This window comes from Drosophila santomea, unplaced genomic scaffold (assembly GCF_016746245.2).
Source record: "Drosophila santomea strain STO CAGO 1482 unplaced genomic scaffold, Prin_Dsan_1.1 Segkk69_quiver_pilon_scaf, whole genome shotgun sequence".
Taxonomy (NCBI): Eukaryota; Metazoa; Arthropoda; class Insecta; order Diptera; family Drosophilidae; genus Drosophila; species Drosophila santomea.
Window position 1 is genome coordinate 216,531 of NW_025319001.1, and position 22,194 is coordinate 238,724.

General features: G+C 44.9%; 1 pseudogene; it reads right to left on the reverse strand.

The window, feature by feature from the left end:
* Positions 1-11,565: 11,565 nt before the first annotated feature.
* On the reverse strand, positions 11,566-13,862 carry LOC120457658 (annotated as a pseudogene).
* Between the last annotated feature and the right edge of the window lie 8,332 nt (positions 13,863-22,194).

Below are 22,194 nucleotides of genomic sequence, written 5' to 3' on the forward strand. Positions count from 1 at the left end.
TTGGATCCCCCTTACCACACACTAATGGCACTCTGGTGCTCCTAGCAAAGTCTAACAATCCGACCGAAAACTGTTTGCCATCGCTTGACTCTGTCGCCGCCGCAGGCGATGGGCAAAAGTGTCAAAGTGCTAAAGTATGTTCAAAGATTCATAAGATTAAATGCAAAAGCCTATCCCTTTCTGCTAGCACGGAGGTATGTAAAGCTATCTGGAGACAGCCGAATTCTGGCAATAATAGCTGAGCCAAGTCTCTAAACCCTTTAGGCAGTGTCCAAGTTACGGGGTTTGGAATGTCACCCGATCTCCGCTCTCTCTTACGCTCTCTCGCTCTTCACCACAGAGTCTCCAAGGAGTCTCCGCTGCGCTTGGGAGAGCCTAGCAAATTAGAATAATATTTTCAGTGTAAAAACTATTACGATCGAATAAACATACGCCCGGTCGCGCCCGCGCAACTAAGAAAAGTCAAGTGTTCGCCCTTTCGAGTGTTTTCTATTTCAGCCGATTTGGAAAATTCCAGGACAGCAACCCCCATCACACCCAACATTTCTGATCCATTCGAGCCCGATCACCTGGATTTTCAAGTTTGTCCACCAGCAAACAAATTACAAGATAAGTACGAAATCTCCATTCCTTTTAATTGCCGGTCTGCAGCAAAAGGATCGAAAATCCAATTTCGTTCAATTTGCTGTAAGATTTATTGTCAAATCTAACGGATTTCTCCGACAAAAGGCAATTAAAGAAAAGTACTTATTCTCTTCCACGGGCGCCGCCATATTACCCACCGTTCTCCTTTTACCCTCATTCGTGAAAATTTCTAAGTCCAAATTTCCGAATATATTTAAATATTCATCCAGTCCGAAAAGTGCAAAATTCCAAATATGAAAAAGTGAAAATAATTTGTGCCAAGTTCAGTGAAAATTTCTAAGTCCAAAGCTCCGCCAAAAGTGGCAAAAATGCTGTTCTCGTTTCACTGTGTCCAACGCAAGCCAAATTCTTTTCGCAACACATTTATGCTTTAACTCCGCAGTCCTATTAATACAATTTGCTTTGCTATCGAAGAAACAAACAACACATACCCTCTGGCCATTCCAAATAAAATATTAGTTAAGCATTTACCAGCCAGTTTCATATATTACATATATTACATCAACATATATTACATCAACATATTACATTAACATATACTACATCCATATACATTGCATATATTACATCTACATATAGCACATATACATTACATAAATTATATCCACATATATCACATATACTGTAACGTATCACATCCAATAATTAAGTCAGGCATGGTGTTCGATGGGTATCGAGCGCACGCAAGCGATGGTCCGGCTGCTGCTTGTCGGTAAAAGGGGGTGGTGGTCTTGCTGCGATCCCATATTTGCCTATTTCAGCTAACCTGATCCGGAAGTAGGAGAACTCACATTACAGACAACTAGAAGAGGAAAACATGTTCAAATGGTTATCGCCAAACCGATCTCGGCCAGCCTCCGGAGTTGTTGGTGTTGACCCGCCCTGTCAATGGCCATCTCATCATCATAATTTTCCCTGATGGCCCCTTCTGAAACCTAAGCTATTCGCAAGGGCCTCATGCTAGCTGCGGCAAAAACTTAGAGAATTACCACATTATAAATTGGATTTTATTACTTGTACATATAAACATTCTTAAAACTAGGCATATAAGATAAATAGGAACGAAAGTGCAAAAAGATGAATTTTTGCATATAATTAAATTATTGGTTTTGAAATGTACGAAAAGTGATTATTAAAAATAAAAAAATAAAAAATTGACAAGAAAATTACAAGATAATAATATGCGTGAATTAAAATAGTGACTGTTTCGGATTTCGCTCAGTGTAATTATGTTTATTTCTTTTGCATTTCCTTTATGATTCTTTACGTTAGTATTTATTTGAGCGTTTCAAGGGATAAAAAACAATAGGGACATCTACGTTAATGCCCTTAGGGGTGAACTCACTTTAATTTGGCCAATACAATCAATATGGTTTTTCTTTGGTGACTCACCCTTTTCTCTTGTAACTTCCATCGGAGAAAGCGCTTTCGGTGACGGCAGCTATTTCTTTGGGAGTAAAGTTTTTCTTTTTGATTATAAATATAAAAATATTGATTACTTCGCACACATTCTTATGAGGTATCCCTTTTATTTTTTTTCTTCCTCTCTTGTTAAAGTTGGGACTTTTTTTTTCCGTGTGGCTTACAAATTTAACACAAACATAAAACACAAAGCAAAGAAATCAGACACTCCTCCTCACAATTATTTGCGCATTACATTTCCACAATAATAAAAATTCTTAACCTAATTTACAAAAACATAATTATCTTTTTTTTCCCCGTAGTTAGGTTTTTTCTCCTGTTTTTTTTTTTTTGATTTTTTTTTTACTTTCTTTAAATTTGCCCTAAATGCGGGTCTTATATTATTTATTAGTTTTAAATCACGTTCAGCGCATTCGCGAGCGGATCGGACTTTTTCTTTCGATTTTCAATCTTTGTGAATACATGCTGCTGGCGAAGCGCGCGAGCCAACTGACAAAAATCCACTAATCGGCGGCTACTTCTTCCGCGGTCCGTTGGCCTTCCTTGGTCGCAGATTTTGCCCTGCCCTTTTTGGGTAGCTGCAGCCGAAGATTTTCCTTTTGTGTACTGACAAAAAAACTACAATTGCTTGCGCTGCCTGGCTGCAGCGCATCTTCTTTCCGGATCAGTATGCTTGTTATATTTTGTTCTTTTAAAACCCTGCACGAGAGTTAGGCGATAAAAGTCTGGGTATCTTAGCCCTTTTCCATCCACTTACCCCAGCTCTCCGCCGGTTCAAACTATTTGCCAATCTGGTTCGCCTCCGGGACTTGCACTTATTTGGTTTAAATTGCCCACAAACACCAAACGAACTTTCTCCGCCGATCTTAAACTTGAGAATGGCTGCTGATGACGCCAGAATAAGGCGCCAACCTAGCATCTGCCAGATTTGTAGAGATTTTTCTCTCTCAGGGAAATCTGACAATTAGCCCTGTAAGACCCGTGATCCTGCCGCTAATCCCTTCACGCGTTATGCAGGTGGCGCCACCTCGCAATATGACACCTAGATGGCGTTGCAGTTTTAGCTCTGCCGCAAGTGCCACAATACATTACATATATTACATCCACATATATTACCGACATACATTGCGCATATTATCTGCATTCCTTTTAAACATATACCACAGTGTAAATTGTTTCCCGTCGGCAAATCCAAACCACAAATAAAATTTATTCCAAGTGCCGACGCGGAAAAGGTGTTTTGTTTTCCTTCAACTTTTCAATATTTATTAAATTATTTTTCAAATTAAAAAAATAAATTTTTTTTAAAAACTACAAGACAATAATTTTTTTTAATCCATAAATAAATAATACGCCCGCCAAATATAAGTCGTTCACCCGACAAATATTTTTTCCTGTATTGTATTAATTTGTGTTTGTTTTAGAAGTACTTACAACGCGGAGAAAAGACTCCAATTCTACCATTCCATTTTCTCCGTTTCCAGTTGTAAACAAAAAAATAACATTTTCTACGTTCTAATAAACATTTTTTTTCACCGTGTTCCACATTCCAAGTGTTCCAACCGTAAATCAGGTGGACCTAATTACCATAAATCACAGGTCATTTATACAATTCGCTGTTCACTCCGAGCCACCTGTCCAATTAGTCGAAACTACGGCGTTTCCACTTCGTAAATTTTACACCACTTTCTCACCCATTACATCCTATACGGTCTTTTTCCGCTGCTTTATACCGTTTAGGGCGGCAAGCTTAAATTTATTAAGTGCAGTCTAAGGAATCGGTCTACATTTCCAAAAGTGTGACCGGGCTCCAAAACCGCTTCCCTTCCATTTCGCATTTCTTCGATTATGCCCATCGGGGACGATAAGAAGAAATTGTCCGCTGACAAACCCAGGTCTATTAGCTAAAAATATGGCTGCTTCCGATCTAGCGCTAGCCAAATTCATTTCGGTTTCTGACCGCTTAAGCGAATTTGAGGCTCAGATTAACACTCCGGAATCCGCAGCTCCAACCGTCACGATGCTCAGCGTCCGTCGCGACCAAGTCCGAACCCTATGGCACAAAGTTGAAAAGGTATGCGACCTCTGCTCAGAGTGCCTTGTGTCAGCAGGGCTAAATACAGTTATTGCTTTCAGTCTATGAAAGGTGTGTTGCCCAGCTCGTTGATAAAATCGAGCAGGGCACGTCTCAGTCCATCCCAGCCGCGAACGCTGCGCCCCAGGCCTACATTCCCTCTGGTTGTCGGTTGCCTCCATGCGATACAGAAGTTTTCGCAGGCGACTATCTTCGCTGGCCGACTTTCCGGGATCTTTTCACAGCCATTTATATCAATAATCCACGGCTGACTCCGGTTGAAAAGTTATTCCATTTAAATGCCAAAACAAGTGGCGACGCGCATGCCATCGTTTCGATTTCGCCTCTCACCAACGAGGGTTTCCGCTCTGCGTGGGAAAACCTAATAGAGCGTTTCGAAAATAAACGATTGTTGGTAAACAGTCAATTGAAAATACTGTTTAATGTGCAGTCGATACCACAGGAATCTGGGGCGGCCTTGAAGGTACTGCAAAGTACTGTTCAAGGTTGCTTGACTGCCTTAGAAATGTCAGGCATCAACACTGAGAACTGCGACTGCCTGCTGGTATATCTGTGTTCATCCAAGCTCCCGAAGATAACTCTATCCTTATGGGAGCAGTCGCTCCATAAGAAAGCCGACATCCCGACATGGGCAGAGCTGAACACCTTCCTCACAGAACGTCATCGAACCCTAGAGGCCATCGATGATGTGAGACCGTCCGTACCAAGTCAATCGCACTCCAAAGCGATGAACTCAAGTGGGCCCTCTAGAAAACTAAATTCCTATGAGTCGAAAGTGGCTCCAAAATCGAAAAGTTGCGACTTGTGCAACAAGGAAAACCATCCTGTCCGTGTATGTCCGCGTTTTCTCCAAATGTCGGTTGACGACCGGTCAGCCTACATTAAACGGAAGCAGTTATGCTTAAACTGCTTTGCAAAGGGACATCAGCAAAAGCACGCACAATTGTTTTACTTGCCGTGGCCGGCATCACACGTTGTTGCACCGAAACAACCCCTTTTTCAGCAATTCAAGCCCTTCAAATCCTGCAAGGCCAATTTCCGCTAATCAGGCCAATTTCGTTCCAAATGAGCAAGCCGGTGTTCAAAATTATTTCGCCACGGGCTCAAGAGCCAATAATCAATATTTCCCATCTTGGCACTAACTTTAAGGCAGGCGCCCTGACCGACTCCGGATCAGAGGCAACATTCATAACCCAGCGACTGTTCAATCTAATTAGATTGCCATTCCAGGTGGTTCAAGCCCATGTCTCAGGCTTAAACCAAATAGTAGCCGCTCAGTCCAAGAAGCTCTGCAGTTTCACCATCCGATCTCCGACTAGGCCCGCGTTGCAGTTGGAGACGACGGCCTATGTCCTCCCTCAACTAGCCGGAAATCTGCCTTCCTAACCAATTCCGCAAAATTTCCTTCGGGATCTTCCCGATTTTCCACTGGCGGATCCAAAATTCTATGAGAGCGCACAAATAGATGTCCTTATCGGAGCCGATATTCTGCCTTCGGTGCTTCTGAGTGGAGCAAAAACCAACATCTGTGGCTCTCTCTTGGGGCAAGAGACCATTTAAGGCTGGGTACTAACTGGGCCAGTGTCAGCCTCAGCACAAAGCAGAATTTCCTCCTTTTCGACGCAGATCTCTCACGCGTACGATAATTCACTGGACAAACTACTCACAAAATTTTGGGAGGTGGAGAATATACCAACAAAGTTGGTAAAAGAATCCGATTCCATGTGCGAGAATAATTTCCTTTAAACGACCACGAAAAACGAGTGCGGCAAATATGTCGTTACTCTGCCTTTTCGCGACCCAAAACATATCGGTTCCGGGCTAGGGCATTCTAGGTCTTTCGCGTTGGCTCAGTTGGCGATTCGGTGATCCAGGAATATCTCGACTTAAAGCACATGCGTCAAGTTCTTCCTACCCATGATTGCAACGCCTATTATATGCCACATCACGCCGTCTTAAAACCGGAGAGCGTAACTACTAAACTCCGTGTAGTATTCAATGCCTCCAGCCCTTCATCGAATGGTACCAGTTTAAATAATATATCAGCTATCCAAAAGCTAGCAATATCATTCGAAATTTCATTTATGCTCCGGCTAGGCGGAGCGGACTCCACGGAAGAAGCTCAGCTCATGGTGCAAGAGCTCCGAGACGCTCTGAATTCCGCCGGATTTCCATTGAGGAAATGGACCTCCAACCAAAAGGAAGTTTAAGCGGCCATTCAGAGCAACCATCTATTAAATACTGATTTTCTCGAGATCGATGCAGAAAGCACTGCCAAAACCCTCGGTATTCGCTGGAAGGCAACCTCCGACGAATTCTTCTTCGTCCCGCCAGAGTTGGCTATTGAAACGTCCTTTACAAAACGCCAAGTCCTGTCCCAAATTGCCAAATTGTTCGACCCTGCAGGCTGGTTAGCGCCGTTTATCGTTCGAGCTAAAATTTTCATGCAGGAGATTTGGCTACAGGAGCTTGGGTGGGACGAAGACATTCCAAATGAGCTTTTTCAGCGATGGCTTTATTTTCTCCGAAGTTATTCGGTTTTGGAGCAGATACGCATTCCACGCTGGCTATCGTTTCATCCAGATTTCAAGGTCGAGCATCATGGCTTTTGCGATGCATCGCAAAGAAGTGGGCAGCACCATTATGGTGCAACTCCTAACCGCGAAAACCCGGGTAGCACCAGTCAAAACGGTTTCGCTCCCAAGACTGGAGCTGTGCGGAGCGTTATTGCTTTCCGAAATGGCTGCAGCCATCATTCCGCAGATGCCTACGATTAACTCCGAACTTTACTGTTGGACGGACTCCACGATAGTGCTTGCATGGTTAAGCAAGCCAGCGTGCCAGTGGACCAAATTTGTAGCCAATAGGGTGACGAAGATCGGCCAGGCCACAAAAACAGAGAATTGGTCTCATGTTCAATCTGAGCATAATCCAGCAGACCTGGCAAGTAGAGGAGTTTCCCTCCAAGATCTAGCCGATAGCCAGTTATGGTGGCACGGACCGACTTGGTTGCAAAATCCACGCAACCAATGGCCAACGCAGGTCGACAACGCTCCGGTGACCGACCTGGAGAAGCGTGCTCTAAAAGTCCATCTCGCAAAAGCTCTTTCTGAAGAGTTGTTGGCACGTTTCTCCAAGCTTGAGAAAGCTCTACGGGTGCAGGTGCAGGAAGCAGACATCTCCATCTGATGTGCATTTGCTGGCCACTGAAATCGCCGCCGCCGAGCGGTTCCTAATTTCGAACACTCAGCGCAGAGAATTCCCTGTGGAATATCACTGCCTAAGTGAAAAGCGTCCAGTGCCAAGTTCAAGTGCCATCCTAAGCATGAATCCGTTTCTAGATCCGCAAGGACTGATCAGGGCGTGCGGCCGTGTGGCGGCTTCCGAAAGCCTTCAATACAATGAACGGCATCCAGTGATTCTTCCGTATAACTGCCTGGTTTCTCGCCTCCTTGCGAATTTCACTCATCGCATAACTCTCCATGGTGGTAACCAGTTAATGGTCGAAATACTGGATTCCGAGAATTAAGAACCTGATGAAAGCAGTAGTAAATTCGTGCAAAGTATTTGTGATCCACAAAAAGCGGTTGCAAAGCCAACTGATGGGTGTCCTGCCCAAAGAAAGAGCATCGTTCTTCCGACCATTCATGTATACTGGCATGGATTACGCCGGTCCGTTCGATATAAAGAACTATACGGGAAGAGCATGTCTTATTACAAAGGGGTATGTGTTAGTTTTTGTTTGTTTCTCCACCAAGGCCATCCATTTAGAGCCTACATCTGACTTAACGACCGAAAAGTTTCTTGCCGCTTTCGCTCGTTTTGTATCCAGAAGAGGGTGTCCACGTCAAGTCCAGTCAGACAATGGCAAAACCTTTGTTGGCGCTGCCACCCTGCTTTCCCGCGGTTTCCTTCAAGCCGTAAAAGAGTCGGTGACAAATGCCTATAGTCATCAAGAGATACAATGGCAATTTATTCCTCAGGGGGCACACCATATGGGAAGCCTTTGGGAAGCAGGCGTAAAAAGTTTTAAGACGCTATTTTACAAATGCACTGCCACACGAAAATACACGTTCGAAGAGCTCTCCACGCTCTTGGCAAAAATAGAAGCGTGCCTCAACTACAGGCCGCTCTCTCCTATGTCTGAGGGTCCGACAGATTTGCTGGCTCTGACGCCAGGTCATTTCCTTGTCGGGGGACCCCTTATGTCCACGGTGGAACCCGAAGTAAAGGAAGAAACGAAATCCATTCTTAATCGGTGGCAGTATTTGAAAGCTCTCCATCAGCAGTTCCGTGTGCGATGGAAAGAAGAGTACCTCAAAGAACTCCACAAGCGCACTAAATGGCAGGCCCCGTCCAAAAATCTCCGCATCGATGACATGGTCGTCATCAAGGACTACAACTTACCCTCTAATGAGTGACGGCTCGGCAGAATTGAGTCTGTCTTCCCAGGAGCCGACGGCAACATCCGTGTAGTAAATATCCGTACTGCACGTGGAGTTGTTAAACGTCCGACAGTGGCAAAAGTGGTGCTTTTGCCGACGGAGTCTTCCGAATCTCCACAATAATAGGCGCTCCTCCCGTCCTAAGTCGTAGTTCACTAGCACTAATCATCCATTATTTTTCATTTCGTTTTCGATCTCCTTTCGACATTCAACTACGCGCAGCATGGCCCCTCGTCAACAAAACGCATGCAGTGCACGTGCCTTGGAGAGCAGACGTACCCGAAGTATTCAATCCTACCGATGCCGAGTCTGCCGCGGTATCCATCCTCTTCGGAAGTGCGCGAGGTTCCTAAAGCTCAGCGCTGAAAAGCGTCTGCGAGCAGTCTTCATTAACAAATACTGCGCCAATTGCCTCGCTCACGAGCATTCCACGGGAGACTGCCGAAGCGGTGATCGTTGCAAGAAGTGCGACCGATCCCACCACACGCTGCTCCACATGCACGAGTAGGTTAGCTCGTTGTCGCGGTCGCGAGCGCGCTCGCGTCTCCAACCGGTGCCAACCCGGCAAGCAGCTTCGGCCACGTCCCAACGTTCCCGCCGGCAAAATCCGCCAACTCAGCGTAGGAGTTCACCGCCACGACGCCCGGAATCGACCACGCCAGGCCCATCGCTGCAACGCCACAGCGTGAACATCCTTCCGACAGCGCTGGTCAAGTTGGAGACCGGGACGAAGACCTTCGAGACCGCAGCACTTATCGATCCCCATGAGCTGCATCGACGCTTCGTTGGCGTCAGCCTTTACGCTTCAGATGACCAATGTTGGCGACGAGAAGGTCTGCACGACGACGATTCGCTCCAGGGTCGACGCGAACACTAAGCTGGAGGTCGTGCTCAAGATCGAGCCCAGTGTACGGATCCGCACACCTGTCCGGGCATTGAGCGACACAGTGGTGTCCAAGTTCCGGGACATCATGCTGGCTGAAGACCAGTTCCATCGGCCTGCTACCGTCTCCATGGTCTTGGGAGCAGATGTTTATCCAAAGGTTATCCAATCCGGATTCCTGACCTTCGACGAGGGAATGCCGGTCGCTCAGAAAACTGTTTTTGGGTGGATCGTGTCCGGTGCCTGCAGCCTGCCGTAGGATGGCTATGTTGCAACCCCAGTGATTGCAAGGAGGGCGGAATTGGAATGTCACCCGCTCTCCGCTCCCTCTTACGCTCTCTCGCTCTTCACCACAGAGTCTCCAAGGAGTCTCCGCTGCGCTTGGGAGAGCCCAGCTAATTAGAATAAGCTTCAGTGTAAAAACTATTACGATCGAATAAACATACGCCCGGTCACGCCCGCGCATCTAAGAAGAGTCAAGTGTTCGCCCTTTCGAGTGTTTTCTATTTCAGCCGATTTGGAAAATTCTAGGACAGCAACCCCCATCACACCCAACAGGTAGAAAAAAACAAAATGTCTGGATACTAGGAAGAATATAAGCGAATAAATTGTATAGAGTATGGAAAAATGCAATACGATATTTCAAAAAGTTAGAAGGTATTCACCTATTATTTCACTTATACGAATTCCAGACAGAGTGTATACTTAATGTGTGTTCGGCCAAGACGACGGAACCTATTATTTCCTGTTCGAAGGAAGCGAGCATCCTGAAAAAAAAAAAAGAAAAGCCTATGTCTAGTCCTGGCGCCGAAGGCTAACGACGTCGCCTGGACAGTTCTTGAACTCACCTAGATGTTTTCATTTGGCTGGGGGAATGCAGTGCACTGCACTGCGCTGAATATGAAAGCTGCATCCGACTTTCCTTCGTCTCCTGCCTTATCTCTGATTATTATCCTTTTAGCTCAGGAACTGCCTCGTTCACGAAGTACAGCTGCTTGTAAGTGCATTCTTAAGCTCAATCAAACTGGATGCTGGGCGAATATGCATTGAATTAAGTGGGCGAAATTCGTATTGGCTCTTGGTCTAGAAAGGCACCAGAGTCTTATGATTAAAATGCCCCGAGCCCGGAATCCCCTATGCCCATAGGTGCATTCCGCTGCAGAATTTAAATGTCCCTTCACCCGAGTGCTTGCGTGTGTGCGCTCGACGTTCAAGTGAAACTTAAGAAAAAAGCCAGACCGCTCGGAATTCTTTTTTCTGTGTCCGCCCTTCCGGGCCGTATTGTTTTTGCTGGCTAAAGCCGTGCAGACATTTGGACCCAACTACTTGAAGTTGTATGCCCCGTTTCCTTACTTATTTTTCCCTTTTTCCTTTTTTCTTTCCTTATGGGACTTTATGGCGCACACGTTTGGGTTCCTTTGGGCGCATATTGAAAACCCAGCATAGTTATGACTTTGAAACAAACGAAGCACATTTCCTTCTTAGCCCTCAACGTAATGGCAGGTCCCAGGAAAATAAGAGGCTGGAAAAAGCGAGCGTGAATAAAACTGTTATCGGTCTGCGTGCTCAAAAGCGCACTTGATTGCTCAAATCCTTTGTGTATCCCCTTTTAAGCCTTCTGTTTTCCACCAAGACACCAACCAACGCCAAAGCCACAGCAACAAAAAAACTACCCCGGGAGCAACTAAAAGGGGAAAAAAGTCCCCCAAGTCGACGTCTCAAGCGGCACTTCTTCCGCAAAAAAACCAATTAACTTCTGCTGAGACAAATGTTCAAGCCAAGGAAAGGAAACGAAATTTGCATGACTACAAAATTAAAAACTGCTTTGGGGGACAGAAAATATTTGGAGGATACATAGTTATACTGCTTACTTTGCACACCCTATCAGAGGGTATATTGATACTAGTGAGAAGTTGGCTTAGCAATTCTGCAGTATGTATAATCTTTGTAAAATCGATGTTTAATTAAAATCTAATCAATAGCAGAGTAACGATATCTGATAGCAGAGCAAGAATTCCACGCCTATTTATTCTAAAGAACAAAATAATGATTGAACCCATTTTTGAGCCATTGAATTGTTTACCAAAGCGTTCTCAGCTTTATTACAATTACTATTCTATTTTTGATCACATCCTTACATCATTCTGTTTGTAACTCGTAAGTTACATTTTTTTTTGGTCAGTCGTAGTCCATTGGTTTCTTTTTGATGACGTCTTTGGTGGCCTTTCGGTGATTGGCCGTAAGAAGGTACAGCTTCTTCAGCATATTATCCGCCTCACCCGTGGTCATGGCAAACACCTGGACCATTCTCGTCTCATGAACACGGGCCGCCACCCCGGGAACTGCCTTGTCCACGTAGTAGACATCCTTCATATGGGGCTCTGGAGAAAGAACGCTTAACGCAGTGAACACCGGCAAAGAGATCCCAAATGGAAAGTGGGCGCAGGAAATGAGACGCAGATGTAGAAGCTTGTTTGAGGGGTCGGCTTTGAAGTTCGCCCTCCCAAGGGTCCTAAACATCAGATCCCTTTGTGTTTCCGCAAGCATCGCATGGCCTCTTCCATTGATTATCAAGACACTGCCATCGGACCAAATCCAGGCTATCTGTGTGGCCTCATACCGGATTTGGATCACATCGATGTCGTTATTGTAAACGGCGTTTCTTAGGAACCTAACCGTATTTTGCAGATCCAAGTTCTTATTCATACTCAGTGTGCAATACATTTTGCAAAAATTCATATCGACGTGCATGCGAAATTCCTCGACCTTGCGGCTTTTGGGACGCCTTAGGATTCTAATCCTCTGGAGGCACTGGTCCAAGTGATCTGGCAGAGGCGGAAGCAGAAGACATCTCCTCAAATTCTCCACCGATTTTGATCCAAACTGCTGGTTCCACTTTGGGCGGAGTCTCTTAGCTTGGGGGTCCCTGAACTCCGTCATGGTTTGGTCAATGATGTACTCGAAGTCCCCGAGGAAAACTGTGAAGCTGTTCTGCCATCCAGTCTCCGCTGAGACATTTCTGTTGCTTTCTCCCAGGACTCGGGGCTTCATTTGCTCCTTGCTGATCTCGGTTTCGAAGTCAATGGCCTCTGGTTCTGCATCAGTTTGATTGTTGGAACTGTCCTCATAGATGAGGAGTTGCAATTGTTGGGAAATGGTTTCACTGCATTGCTGTACCCAACTCTGGGTAGCTTCCTCAGCCTTGGGCCTCGGGGGTAATGTTTTAATGTCTTTGACCTCGAGGATAACTGGCTTTTCTGGTTTTTCCACAATGAATTCAGTTGCTTTCTCTAGTTCCTTTTCTGGAATATTTTCAACGGAAACCTTTTCGTTGGGTGGGGGTTTCCACAACTCAGGCTCTACGGAATCAGGTTTCTGCGGCATTTCGAACACCTTTGGAGAAAACTTTTTCCAAACATCCTTTTCCTGGGAGATAAGATCCTTGGGCTTTAGTAACTCAAGCAGAAGATCCCGATTCTTCTCATGTTCCCTTGCTAGGCTTAATAACATATCAAACTCTTCTATATCACTGTGGGGTTCGTTGAGGCCCTCCGATTTTATCCATTCCTTGATTGCCCGCTGCTCTTCGATTCCAATGGTGAAGCTAGCAAAGGCGACATCTTCATTGTCCAGAATCCGAGGCTTCTTGGCGTCACTATCGACCTTTCCCTTTGAATCCGATTCTTCTATATCATTATGGGATCCGTTGATGGCCCGCTCCTCTTCGATTCCAATGGTGAAGCTAGCAAAGGCGACATCTTCATTGTCCAGAATCCGAGACTTCTTAGCGTCACTATCGACCTTTCCCTTTGAATCCGATTCTTCTATATCATTATAGGATCCGTTGAGCCCTCCGATTCTATCCACTGATCCAAGACCCGCCACTCATTTTTTCCGACTTTCCTCTCAAAACCAGTTTCAAAAGAATTCTTTTTATATAGGTTTTTGTTAACTCGAACTGTTTTCGGAGGAAATTCATTGGAGTTTTAAGATTCCGTTAAACTCGGAGGTGGAGTTTTGGAAGCCCCCGAATACTCCATGCAAAACAAAGGATATATAGCATCCGAGGGCTTTATAAGCCCCTTCTTCACATCCATATAGATCTTCCAAATATCCTCTGACGACAGCAGATCTGTATCATACTCATCCACCAAAGTCCCTTGATGGGTGTCAGCGGTGATGGTTCTGTATCGACGGTAGGTTTTGGAACAGTTTGACGCACATTTGGAGATATTTTTCCTTCGTTGGGGCATCGTCGACTCTTGATAATCCTTGATGAACTTGGAGGTGGCATTTGCCAGTTTTTGGGAAGCACGTTAGAATTCTCCTCAAGTCCAAAGTCCGGAACAACATTGTCGATGCGGAACTTGGAGGGTATGAGGTTTGGGTGCGGTTCATTTACGGTTCGAAAAGCGCTGAATATGAAATTAAATTGATATTAAATATGACTGTTTTTTTTTAGTTCTTACCTGGAGCACGGCCTTTGGATATCATATTCCGAAAAGCCATCTTGATTGTAGATGGGTTCTTTGCTCTTTTTCTTAGGATAGTTTACCGCATCACCGCTGGCCATTTTAAGAAACTGTTGGTCATCATCTAATCGTGTAATCGTACTGAATTTTTAGAAGCCAAATTTTTCCACGCACTCTACAACTCTATGGGTGGCAACCTTAAGTTATTTGTTTGAAATATATCCTATCGGAACGACAGAATTGTATATTATCGTTGTGAAAATTATTAAACTATTTAAAATAAAATTTTTATCATATATTGTTTCTATTGGGTTAGGTTTTTATACCCGTTACTCGTAGAGTAAAAGGGTATACTAGATTCGTTGACAAGTATGTAACGGGCAGAACGAAGCGTTTTCGACCATATAAAGTATATATATTCTTGATAAGAATCAATAGCCGAGTCGATATGGCCATGTCCGTCTGTCCGTATGAACGTCGAGAACTACATAAGCTAGAAAGTTGAGATTAAGCACGCAGACTCCAGAGACATAGACGCAGCGCAAGTTTGTTGATTCATGCTGCAACGCCCACTTTTACGCCCACAAACCGCCCAAAACTGCCATGCCCACAATTTTGAAAAATGTTTTGATATTTTTTCAGTTTTGCTTTAGTCTTATGAATTTCTATCGATCTGCCAAAAAAATTTTTGCCACGCCCAATCTAACGCCCACAAACCGCCCAAACCTGACACGCCCGCACTTTTTGTTTTGATATTTTTTAATTTTTGTATTAGTCTTGTAAATTTCTATCGATTGGCCAAAAAACTTTTTGCTACCCCCCTTTCTAACGCCCACAAACCACCAAAAACCGTCAGTGTTGAAGATTCTCCTTCGCACTTCCACTAGCTGAGTAACGGGTATCAGATAGTCGGGGAACTCGGTTATAGCGTTCTCTCTTTTTTGGTTTGATTCCGTAACGTAACCCATTCGGAGCCCGGGTCTTTAAGCCAGCTTTACTTGGGGCAGCCATTGCATTTGAATTTCTATAAATTTCTCATTTTCCATTTAGTTGCAATGGCACGCTACAAAATATAAGCAAACGTTTGTTTTCAGCTCAAACTAAATCCCCCAAACATTCTTGCAATGTTTTTAAGGCTGTTTTCTTCAATTTGAAATGCTGCAATATATTTTTGTGTGGTGTGGTCTCGGAATTTGAAACTTACATTGTACCTACATTGTACAGCAGCTGAAAGTAAGTACCACAGCTACGAATTCGAGACATTGGCCGTAGTAGAGACGCTTACCGTTTCGTTACGTAAACCGTTTCATCTTATTACTGATAGTTCTGCTATTGCCAAAGTTAAGGTGAATACAGAACTAATACCTCAGGTAGCTCGTTGGTGGATCAAGATCTTGGACTACGATTGTGAATTCATTCACCGAGATGGTAGCAAAATGGCTCACGTTGACGCCTTGAGTCGTGCTCCGGACTTAAGTTCTCAGATACCTCTAGATGAAATAGTACGCACTATAATAACTGACATTGACGACTGGCTTTTGACTATGCAACTACATGACCAAACGCTTGCTGAGATTATCGCCGTCTTAAAGGGTCAACGACATATGGATCAGTCAAAGCAACTTCAAGCTGATTACGTCATTGAAAATCACCTTCTGTATGCAAAGTTGAAAATGGAACGGCTTTCGTTGTTCCAACGGCAGTTAGGTGGCGTACAGTACGGACAAGTCACGATGATATAGGGCATTTTGGATTCGACAAAACCATTGCACGGATTAAATTAAGATTCTTGTTCCCAAAAATGCGAAAATATGTAAAGGACTACATATCATCATGCATTGAATGCTGGTACTACAAGTCGAAAGGTGGAAAACCCGAAGGATGTATGCACTACAACGACTCCGATCCAATACCATTTCGAAAACCTCACATAGACCATCTGGGACCCTTCATTCGCAGCAAACGAGGATTAACCCATATTCTGGCTATATCTGATCCGTTCAGCAAGCCCCTAACAGTAAAAAGTACGAAAACCGCACCTGTACTAAACATCCTTAGTGAAATATCAAGTTATTTCGTTTTGCCTAGCGTTATTATATCCGACCTTGGAACAGCGTTTACTTCAAAGCAGTTTGAAGATTATTGTAAGAACAACCAGATCCAGCACATCAAAAACGCCGAACGAACACCTAGAGCAAATGGACAAGTAGAGCGTGCGAATTAAACAATCCTTAATTATGTACGGACTATGAGTGAGAACCCGAAGGATTGGGACCTATCTTTACATAGTCTTCAATGAAGTGTCAATTCACAAAAGAATGATACGTCGGGATTTATTCACTATTAGTATTATTCATAAACTTTTAATTGTAAGTAGGATTATATTCTGGGCCTTCACTGTACCATGCTGTTTTTAAGTTGGCACTATTATGCTACCTTCGACTGTACGTAGGTAGGTCAGGCCTGGGTTTTGTTCTTCGCAACGAATTAATAGAGAATAGATTCAATATAAATAGCTGCATTACTAAAAGACTTGAAGGGCCAACAACCAAAAAAAAGAAATACAATACCTTGTTTACATAATATATCGTTGCAAATAAGAGAGACAAATTTTATGATATCACTTACATGTTGTTTTCTCCCACGGCGAAAGTACTTTCTCCGGCGAAATTCTTATTGTTTCATGTTTAGGACTTGATGAATGTTTGCGCAAAATTGTTTATATATTTTATATTTTATTGAGGTATTGCATTGGATGAGTGGCTTGAGTATTATTTATGGTTTTAATTTTGATAAATATACCTGTTACTCCTAGAGTAAAAGGGTATACTAGATATGTTGAAAAGTATGTAACAGGCAGAAGGAAGCGTTTCCGATCAGGATCAATAGCCGAGTCGATATGGCCATGTCCGTCTGTCCGTCCGTCTCTCCGTCCGTCTGTCCGTCCGTCTGTCCGTCCGTCTGTGCGTATGACTGTCGAGATCTCAGGAACTACAAAAGCTAGAAAGTTGAGATTAAGCATACAGACTCCAGAGACATAGACGCAGCGCAAGTTTGTCGATTCATGTTGCCACGCCCACTCTAACGCCCACAAACCGCCCAACCCTGCCAGGCCCACACTTTTGAAAAATGTTTTGATATTTTTTCAGTTTTTTATTAGTCTTATAAATTTATATCAATCTGCCAAAAAAAATGTTGCCACGCCCAATCTAACGCCCACAAACCGCCCAAAGCTGACACGCCCACACTTTTGAAAAATGTTTTGATAGTCTTGGGAGTCTTGTATGCTTAATCTCAACTTTCTAGCTTTTGTAGTTCCTGAGATCTCGACGTTCATACGGACAGACAGACGGACAGACGGACGGACAGACGGACATGGCCAGATCGACTCGGCTATTGATCCTGATCAAGAATATATATACTTTATATGGTCGGAAACGCTTCCTTCTGCCTGTGCCTCAACTACAGGCCGCTCTCTCCTATGTCTGAGGGTCCGACAGATTTGCTGGCTCTGACGCCAGGTCATTTCCTTGTCGGGGGACCCCTTATGTCCACGGTGGAACCCGAAGTAAAGGAAGAAACGAAATCCATTCTTAATCGGTGGCATTATTTGAAAGCTCTCCATCAGCAGTTCCGTGTGCGATGGAAAGAAGAGTACCTCAAAGAACTCCACAAGCGCACTAAATGGCAGGCCCCGTCCAAAAATCTCCGCATCGATGACATGGTCGTCATCAAGGACTACAACTTACCCTCTAATGAGTGACGGCTCGGCAGAATTGAGTCTGTCTTCCCAAAAGCCGACGGCAACATCCGTGTAGTAAATATCCGTACTGCACGTGGAGTTGTTAAACGTCCAGTGGCAAAAGTGGTGCTTTTGCCGACGGAGTCTTCCGAATCTCCACAATAATAGGCGCTCCTCTCGTCCTTAGTTGTAGTTCACTAGCACTAATCATCCATTATTTTTCATTTCGTTTTCGATCTCCTTTCGACATTCAACTACGCGCAGCATGGCCCCTCGTCAACAAAACGCATGCAGTGCACGTGCCTTGGAGAGCAGACGTACCCGAAGTATTCAATCCTACCGATGCCGAGTCTGCCGCGGTATCCATCCTCTTCGGAAGTGCGCGAGGTTCCTAAAGCTCAGCGCTGAAAAGCGTCTGCGAGCAGTCTTCATTAACAAATACTGCGCCAATTGCCTCGCTCACGAGCATTCCACGGGAGACTGCCGAAGCGGTGATCGTTGCAAGAAGTGCGACCGATCCCACCACACGCTGCTCCACATGCACGAGTAGGTTAGCTCGTTGTCGCGGTCGCGAGCGCGCTCGCGTCTCCAACCGGTGCCAACCCGGCAAGCAGCTTCGGCCACGTCCCAACGTTCCCGCCGGCAAAATCCGCCAACTCAGCGTAGGAGTTCACCGCCACGACGCCCGGAATCGACCACGCCAGGCCCATCGCTGCAACGCCACAGCGTGAACATCCTTCCGACAGCGCTGGTCAAGTTGGAGACCGGGACGAAGACCTTCGAGACCGCAGCACTTATCGATCCCCATGAGCTGCATCGACGCTTCGTTGGCGTCAGCCTTTACGCTTCAGATGACCAATGTTGGCGACGAGAAGGTCTGCACGACGACGATTCGCTCCAGGGTCGACGCGAACACTAAGCTGGAGGTCGTGCTCAAGATCGAGCCCAGTGTACGGATCCGCACACCTGTCCGGGCATTGAGCGACACAGTGGTGTCCAAGTTCCGGGACATCATGCTGGCTGAAGACCAGTTCCATCGGCCTGCTACCGTCTCCATGGTCTTGGGAGCAGATGTTTATCCAAAGGTTATCCAATCCGGATTCCTGACCTTCGACGAGGGAATGCCGGTCGCTCAGAAAACTGTTTTTGGGTGGATCGTGTCCGGTGCCTGCAGCCTGCCGTAGGATGGCTATGTTGCAACCCCAGTGATTGCAAGGAGGGCGGAATTGGAATGTCACCCGCTCTCCGCTCCCTCTTACGCTCTCTCGCTCTTCACCACAGAGTCTCCAAGGAGTCTCCGCTGCGCTTGGGAGAGCCCAGCTAATTAGAATAAGCTTCAGTGTAAAAACTATTACGATCGAATAAACATACGCCCGGTCACGCCCGCGCATCTAAGAAGAGTCAAGTGTTCGCCCTTTCGAGTGTTTTCTATTTCAGCCGATTTGGAAAATTCTAGGACAGCAACCCCCATCACACCCAACAGGTAGAAAAAAACAAAATGTCTGGATACTAGGAAGAATATAAGCGAATAAATTGTATAGAGTATGGAAAAATGCAATACGATATTTCAAAAAGTTAGAAGGTATTCACCTATTATTTCACTTATACGAATTCCAGACAGAGTGTATACTTAATGTGTGTTCGGCCAAGACGACGGAACCTATTATTTCCTGTTCGAAGGAAGCGAGCATCCTGAAAAAAAAAAAAGAAAAGCCTATGTCTAGTCCTGGCGCCGAAGGCTAACGACGTCGCCTGGACATTTCTTGAACTCACCTAGATGTTTTCATTTGGCTGGGGGAATGCAGTGCACTGCACTGCGCTGAATATGAAAGCTGCATCCGACTTTCCTTCGTCTCCTGCCTTATCTCTGATTATTATCCTTTTAGCTCAGGAACTGCCTCGTTCACGAAGTACAGCTGCTTGTAAGTGCATTCTTAAGCTCAATCAAACTGGATGCTGGGCGAATATGCATTGAATTAAGTGGGCGAAATTCGTATTGGCTCTTGGTCTAGAAAGGCACCAGAGTCTTATGATTAAAATGCCCCGAGCCCGGAATCCCCTATGCCCATAGGTGCATTCCGCTGCAGAATTTAAATGTCCCTTCACCCGAGTGCTTGCGTGTGTGCGCTCGACGTTCAAGTGAAACTTAAGAAAAAAGCCAGACCGCTCGGAATTCTTTTTTCTGTGTCCGCCCTTCCGGGCCGTATTGTTTTTGCTGGCTAAAGCCGTGCAGACATTTGGACCCAACTACTTGAAGTTGTATGCCCCGTTTCCTTACTTATTTTTCCCTTTTTTCTTTCCTTATGGGACTTTATGGCGCACACGTTTGGGTTCCTTTGGGCGCATATTGAAAACCCAGCATAGTTATGACTTTGAAACAAACGAAGCACATTTCCTTCTTAGCCCTCAACGTAATGGCAGGTCCCAGGAAAATAAGAGGCTGGAAAAAGCGAGCGTGAATAAAACTGTTATCGGTCTGCGTGCTCAAAAGCGCACTTGATTGCAAGACACCAACCAACGCCAAAGCCACAGCAACAAAAAAACTACCCCGGGAGCAACTAAAAGGGGAAAAAAGTCCCCCAAGTCGACGTCTCAAGCGGCACTTCTTCCGCAAAAAAACCAATTAACTTCTGCTGAGACAAATGTTCAAGCCAAGGAAAGGAAACGAAATTTGCATGACTACAAAATTAAAAACTGCTTTGGGGGACAGAAAATATTTGGAGGATACATAGTTATACTGCTTACTTTGCACACCCTATCAGAGGGTATATTGATACTAGTGAGAAGTTGGCTTAGCAATTCTGCAGTATGTATAATCTTTGTAAAATCTATGTTTAATTAAAATCTAATCAATAGCAGAGTAACGATATCTGATAGCAGAGCAAGAATTCCACGCCTATTTATTCTAAAGAACAAAATAATGATTGAACCGATTTTAGAGCCATTGTATTGTTTACCAAAGCGTTCTCAGCTTTATTATAATTACTATTCTATTTTCGATCACATCCTTACATCATTCTGTTTGTAACTCGTAAGTTACATTTTTTTTGGTCAGTCGTAGTCCATTGGTTTCTTTTTGATGACGTCTATGGTGGCCTTTCGGTGATTGGCCGTAAGAAGGTACAGCTTCTTCAGCATATTATCCGCCTCACCCGTGGTCATGGCAAACACCTGGACCACTCCCGTCTCATGAACACGGGCCGCCACCCCGGGAACTGCCTTGTCCACGTAGTAGACATACTTCATATGGGGCTCTGGAGAAAGAACGCTTAACGCAGTGAACACCGGCAAAGAGATCCCAAATGGAAAGTGGGCGCAGGAAATGAGACGCAGATGTAGAAGCTTGTTTGAGGGGTCGGCTTTGAAGTTCGCCCTCCCAAGGGTCCTTAACATCAGATCCCTTTGTGTTTCCGCAAGCATCGCATGGCCTCTTCCATTGATTATCAAGACACTGCCATCGGACCAAATCCAGGCTATCTGTGTGGCCTCATACCGGATTTGGATCACATCGATGTCGTTATTGTAAACGGCGTTTCTTAGGAACCTAACCGTATTTTGCAGATCCAAGTTCTTATTCATACTCAGTGTGCAATACATTTTGCAAAAATTCATATCGACGTGCATGCGAAATTCCTCGACCTTGCGGCTTTTGGGACGCCTTAGGATTCTAATCCTCTGGAGGCACTGGTCCAAGTGATCTGGCAGAGGCGGAAGCAGAAGACATCTCCTCAAATTCTCCACCGATTTTGATCCAAACTGCTGGTTCCACTTTGGGCGGAGTCTCTTAGCTTGGGGGTCCCTGAACTCCGTCATGGTTTGGTCAATGATGTACTCGAAGTCCTCGAGAAAAACTGTGAAGCTGTTCTGCCATCCAGTCTCCGCTGAGACATTTCTGTTGCTTTCTCCCAGGACTCGGGGCTTCATTTGCTCCTTGCTGATCTCGGTTTCGAAGTCAATGGCCTCTGGTTCTGCATCAGTTTGATTGTTGGAACTGTCCTCATAGATGAGGAGTTGCAATTGTTGGGAAATGGTTTCACTGCATTGCTGTACCCAACTCTGGGTAGCTTCCTCAGCCTTGGGCCTCGGGGGTAATGTTTTAATGTCTTTGACCTCGAGGATAACTGGCTTTTCTGGTTTTTCCACAATGAATTCAGTTGCTTTCTCTGGTTCCTTTTCTGGAATATTTTCAACGGAAACCTTTTCGTTGGGTGGGGGTTTCCACAACTCAGGCTCTACGGAATCAGGTTTCTGCGGCATTTCGAACACCTTTGGAGAAAACTTTTTCCAAACATCCTTTTCCTGGGATCATTATAGGATCCGTTGAGCCCCTCCGATTCTATCCACTGATCCAAGACCCGCCACTCATTTTTTCCGACTTTCCTCTCAAAACCAGTTTCAAAAGAATTCTTTTTATATAGGTTTTTGTTAACTCGAACTGTTTTCGGAGGAAATTCATTGGAGTTTTGAGATTCCGTTAAACTCGGAGGTGG